The sequence below is a fragment of the Caretta caretta genome, chromosome 1, assembly GCF_965140235.1.
Source record: "Caretta caretta isolate rCarCar2 chromosome 1, rCarCar1.hap1, whole genome shotgun sequence".
In the NCBI taxonomy this organism is placed as follows: domain Eukaryota; kingdom Metazoa; phylum Chordata; order Testudines; family Cheloniidae; genus Caretta; species Caretta caretta.
Genome location: NC_134206.1, coordinates 339,532,623 through 339,538,970, shown reverse-complemented (window position 1 = coordinate 339,538,970; position 6,348 = coordinate 339,532,623).

Here is a 6,348-nt window from a genome sequence, read left to right as displayed (position 1 = left end):
AATTTAGCAAGCATCTTGATTGACTATTAAAATCTACATTAAGATCAGAACTGGAATACAGAAGATGTGGTCTCCTGAAAGCTTCATTTACTATAGTGGAGAGGAAGCTGCTGCTGCAACTTGGCAAAATTAATTAAAAAAATAATAATACAAAACACCCTTGCTCTATGGTGATAGATCCACACTAAACTAAGCATATGAAGGTTTGTCCTCAACACCAGCGGTTTCAATTTATTTGCCTATTTTATCAGTAACTTGGACAGAGTGAAAATGGCTGGCCTTTTTTGCTTTTTTATGATGTAGCTGCTCAGATAATGGTGATGGGGCCATAGGTAGAGAACTCTAGATGAGTAGAGAAGGACTGATAGAAGGATAAAGACTGGAAGTGGTATGGGTTTTTTATTACTTTAGAAATATTAAATACATTCTTCGTTTCCCTGTTTTGGTCTCTTTGAAGGACCAAAGAACTAGGATGGAAGCATTTTCCCCACACACACTTGGTGGAAATTTAACAAAGAGGTCATTCTTCCCAGCTGTTTGCTAGATGAGAGTTAAAAAGCAACAAAACAAAATAAAGTATTCAATGATCTGCCTAAACATCCCTTCTCTTTGCAGTTACCCAGGTTTCACTTCCTTGGGGCTCATGTCATGATCCTGATAGTTTTCAATTCTTCCAGGAAGAATAGGGTAACAAGACCTGAATCTCTAGCAAACAGCAGCAACAAAGCAGAAAAATTATATTGACAAAACCTTTCAACTTCTTTATACATCATAAAGAAAGAAAAAACTCCCCTCCCATTTGGGGTTCTCTCTGCAGCAAAACGCTCTGGAGACATTGAAAATAAGTTTAAAATGCTAGGTTTTTTTAAAAAATGTAATACACTTTGCCTTCCAACTTAATTGCTTTGGCTTGTGAATTCCCTTTTTATTGCCTAGAAGTTTTCCCCCCTTGATTATATTTGTTTGAAGTTTGAACATTTAAAACTGAATGCATTTCTCTCTGCTTATGTACATCATGTACAAATAGCGTTGTGTACTTGGCTGATGGAATCTGGCTTTCAAAATAATGCATGATCATTCATTATCTTTGGCACCCACATCTGAAAAATTTGGCCTGAAGCAACTTGATAAAAAACGCATAGGAAGTTAGTGCCAGAGCAATGATTAGAACTCAGGAGTTGCCGGCTCTTTGTCCTAGGCACAACACTAGAGCATGCTCTCAGTTTTTTTGTTTTTTTAAATGTCTACAGCCTTCTTGCTTTGTTTGAGTTACAATCTGCATTTACCAAGACAAAACAAAAAAACCTGTGACATACAAATTACATGTTTCTAGCGAGATTAGTTGTAAAGTGCTCTATTATTGTCACCTAAATAATCACCCATTTGGAGTTTAGAATGGTTCAATTAGAAATAATATCCATATCAATTCTGACTACGGATAACACTGCACTTGCACTTCAGAATGTAAATTCAGACAGTTAAAACAACTTGATTGCTTTGTCAGGCACTGCAAAATGAGAGAAGGTTTAGAAGACAAGGCACTAGTAGGAGAAAGAAAAGGAGTACTTGTGGCACCTTAGAGACTAACCAATTTATTTGAGCATGAGCTTTCGTGAGCTACAGCTCACTTCATCAGATGTATACCGTGGAAACTGCAGCAGACTTTATATACACACAGAGAATATGAAACAATACCTCCTCCCACCCCACTGTCCTGCTGGTAATAGCTTATCTAAAGTGATCAACAGGTGGGCCATTTCCAGCACAAATCCAGGTTTTCTCACCCTCCACCCCCCCACACAAATTCACTCTCCTGCTGGTGCTAGCCCATCCAAAGTGACAACTCTTTACATAGTCAAGTCGGGCTATTTCCTGCATAGATCCAGGTTTTCTCACATCCCCCCCACCCCCATACACACACAAACTCACTCTCCTGCTGCTAATAGCTCATCTAAACTGACCACTCTCCAAGTTTAAATCCAAGTTAAACCAGAACATCTGGGGGGGGGGGGTAGGAAAAAACAAGAGGAAACAGGCTACCTTGCATAATGACTTAGCCACTCCCAGTCTCTATTTAAGCCTAAATTAATAGTATCCAATTTGCAAATGAATTCCAATTCAGCAGTTTCTCGCTGGAGTCTGGATTTGAAGTTTTTTTGTTTTAAGATAGCGACCTTCATGTCTGTGATTGCGTGACCAGAGAGATTGAAGTGTTCTCCGACTGGTTTATGAATGTTATAATTCTTGACATCTGATTTGTGTCCATTTATTCTTTTACGTAGAGACTGTCCAGTTTGACCAATGTACATGGCAGAGGGGCATTGCTGGCACATGATGGCATATATCACATTGGTGGATTTGCAGGTGAACGAGCCTCTGATAGTGTGGCTGATGTTATTAGGCCCTGTGATGGTGTCCCCTGAATAGATATGTGGGCACAATTGGCAACGGGCTTTGTTGCAAGGATAAGTTCCTGGGTTAGTGGTTCTGTTGTGTGGTATGTGGTTGTTGGTGAGTATTTGCTTCAGATTGCGGGGCTGTCTGTAGGCAAGGACTGGCCTGTCATTGTTTATTAGCACTGTAGTGTCCAGGAAGTGGATCTCTTGTGTGGACTGGACCAGGCTGAGGTTGGTGGTGGGATGGAAATTGTTGAAATCATGGTGGAATTCCTCAAGGGCTTCTTTTCCATGGGTCCAGATGATGAAGATGTCATCAATATAGCGCAAGTAGAGTAGGGGCTTTAGGGGACGAGAGCTGAGGAAGCGTTGTTCTAAATCAGCCATAAAAATGTTGGCATACTGTGGGGCCATGCGGGTACCCATAGCAGTGCCGCTGATCTGAAGGTATACATTGTCCCCAAATGTGAAATAGTTATGGGTAAGGACAAAGTCACAAAGTTCAGCCACCAGGTTAGCCGTGACATTATCGGGGATAGTGTTCTTGACGGCTTGTAGTCCATCTTCGTGTGGAATGTTGGTGTAGAGGGCTTCTACATCCATAGTAGCCAGGATGGTGTTATCAGGAAGATCACCGATGGATTGAAGTTTCCTCAGGAAGTCAGTGGTGTCTCGAAGGTAGCTGGGAGTGCTGGTAGCGTAGGGCCTGAGGAGGGAGTCTACATAGCCAGACAATCCTGCTGTCAGTGCTAATAAACAATGGCCACATAAACACCACCCTATACCGGAAACCTACTGACCGCTATTCCTACCTGCATGCCTCCAGCTTTCACCCTGACCACACCACACAATCCATCGTCTACAGCCAAGCTCTGCGATACAACCGCATTTGCTCCAACCCCTCAGACAGAGACAAACACCTACAAGATCTCTGTCAAGCTTTCTTACAACTACAATACCCACCTGCAGAAGTAAAGAAACAGATTGATAGAGCCAGAAGAGTTCCCAGAAGTTACCTACTACAGGACAGGCCTAACAAAGAAAATAACAGAACGCCACTAGCGGTCACCTTCAGCCCCCAACTAAAACCCCTCCAACGCATTATTAAGGATCTACAACCTATCCTAAAGGATGACCCAACACTCTCACAAGTCTTGGGAGACAGGCCAGTCCTTGCCTACAGACAGCCCCGCAATCTGAAGCAAATACTCACCAACAACCACATACCACACAACAGAACCACTAACCCAGGAACTTATCCTTGCAACAAAGCCCGTTGCCAATTGTGCCCACATATCTATTCAGGGGACACCATCACAGGGCCTAATAACATCAGCCACACTATCAGAGGCTCGTTCACCTGCAAATCCACCAATGTGATATATGCCATCATGTGCCAGCAATGCCCCTCTGCCATGTACATTGGTCAAACTGGACAGTCTCTACGTAAAAGAATAAATGGACACAAATCAGATGTCAAGAATTATAACATTCATAAACCAGTCGGAGAACACTTCAATCTCTCTGGTCACGCAATCACAGACATGAAGGTCGCTATCTTAAAACAAAAAAACTTCAAATCCAGACTCCAGCGAGAAACTGCTGAATTGGAATTCATTTGCAAATTGGATACTATTAATTTAGGCTTAAATAGAGACTGGGAGTGGCTAAGTCATTATGCAAGGTAGCCTGTTTCCTCTTGTTTTTTCCTACCCCCCCCCCCAGATGTTCTGGTTTAACTTGGATTTAAACTTGGAGAGTGGTCAGTTTAGATGAGCTATTAGCAGCAGGAGAGTGAGTTTGTGTGTGTATGGGGGTGGGGGGGATGTGAGAAAACCTGGATCTATGCAGGAAATAGCCCGACTTGACTATGTAAAGAGTTGTCACTTTGGATGGGCTAGCACCAGCAGGAGAGTGAATTTGTGTGGGGGGGTGGAGGGTGAGAAAACCTGGATTTGTGCTGGAAATGGCCCACCTGTTGATCACTTTAGATAAGCTATTACCAGCAGGACAGTGGGGTGGGAGGAGGTATTGTTTCATATTCTCTGTGTGTATATAAAGTCTGCTGCAGTTTCCACGGTATACATCTGATGAAGTGAGCTGTAGCTCACGAAAGCTCATGCTCAAATAAATTGGTTAGTCTCTAAGGTGCCACAAGTACTCCTTTTCTTTTTGCGAATACAGACTAACACGGCTGTTCCTCTGAAACTAGTAGGAGAAAGTTGCTTCTCTGAAAGGTCAGTAAAAAAAGGTTCTCAATGAGAAAAGTTTATGTGACTGCTTGATTGTTGCAGATTTTCATTCACACGTGGTCTTTTGTTTTTAAATATTCTACCCTTACACGTCCTTATCTAAGATGTTGATCTCTTATACCATTCAAGCTATCTTCAGTAAATGTGAAATGTTCCCTTCAGATGACTGGTCAACTAACCAGTGTAACAAGATAGATCCACAAAACAGTGCATTCTTCTGCTCAAGGCCAGTCTCACGTCAATCACTGGTCTGAAATGTGACAGCTCTTTATAACAAGTTTTACACTTCTAGCATCTGAGGAATGCAAAGTGATTTATAAATATTTATTTAGCCTAAATGAGATTCCTGAGACAATTAATTTACAATTGGTTAAAACTGATACAAAAGTAAAATATGAAGGTGTAGTTGTAGCAGTATCATTCCCAGGATATTAGAGAGACAAGGTGGGTGAGGTAACATCTTTTCTTGGACCAACTTCTGCTGGCTTGAGAGCTTGTCTCTCTCACCAACAGAAGTTGGTGCAATAAAAGATATTACCTCACCCCCATTGGCTCACAAAAGTGAAGGGTCTTCTCCAAAATCAAAAAGCAAGTTAATGAAAGCCAGACCCTGAGTTCTGAGTCTCAGTCCCCTAGTGTAGACCACAGGACATACAGAATGGCCAAAGAGATTTAGATCCAATTTTTTTTTTTTTTTTTGCAATGACAACTGGTTTGGGTGCCCCACTTCAGACCCTTAGCCTCAGAACAAATGAGCACCTGCAGCTACCTTTGATTTCAGCTGAAGTTGTGGGTGCTCTGCACTGGAATCTGATTTTGGGTGCCTCGGGTCTGATTCCACAAATGCTGAGCTCCCACAGCTCCCATTTACCTCAACGGAAGTTATGCTAATCTTCAGAGGTTGGGGCAGTGGGGGGAACAAGACCAACATTTTCTAGAGTAGCCACTAAAGGCCTGATCCTGCTACCATTGAAATCAATGGGATTTTTGCTAAAGATTTCAATGGAAACAAGACCAGACCTTTAAGCATCTGCTGGATGAACAAGCCAGGTTCATTTCTAATGATTATGGTAACTCTTATTTAAAATTCTTAATTTACAACCCTTGTTATTCTTGAGGGTGGCTCCTGGACACATTTCTTGCAGTAACAAAGATTTTCTTCCTTCCCAGTCTGAACTTCAATCCGTTAATGAGACCCAGTGGGTGAGGCAGTACCTTTTGGTCCAATAAAAAAAAAATTACCTCACCCACCTTCTGTCTCTAATATCCTGTGACCAACATGGCTACAACACTCCAGACAACAATCTGGCAAACACATTTAAAGCAACTGGTTCAGCAAAATACACTGAATTCTATTCAGCAAGCGAGCTGCATAGGGTGCAAGTCTCACTCTTTAGTCTCTAAGGTGTCACAAGTACTCCTTTTCTTTTTGGAAGGTGATCGAGCACAGCTAAACTAAGCATATGCAGGGCTCTTCCTCCTGGTATGGTTGTTAGTAGCGTTCCTTCCTTACCCTAGGGTACAATTACACAGCTTAACCCATTGTTGGGGAAGGCAGGTAAGCTTTTAGGTAAAGAGCATGATGCATTCCTTCCACTCTTAAATGGAATCTCATTTGGGTGTTTTACAGCACTAGTTAATTGATGATTTATGGATAAAAGGATTAAAAATCATCCCAGAGTTTATGCTTCTTAATAAAA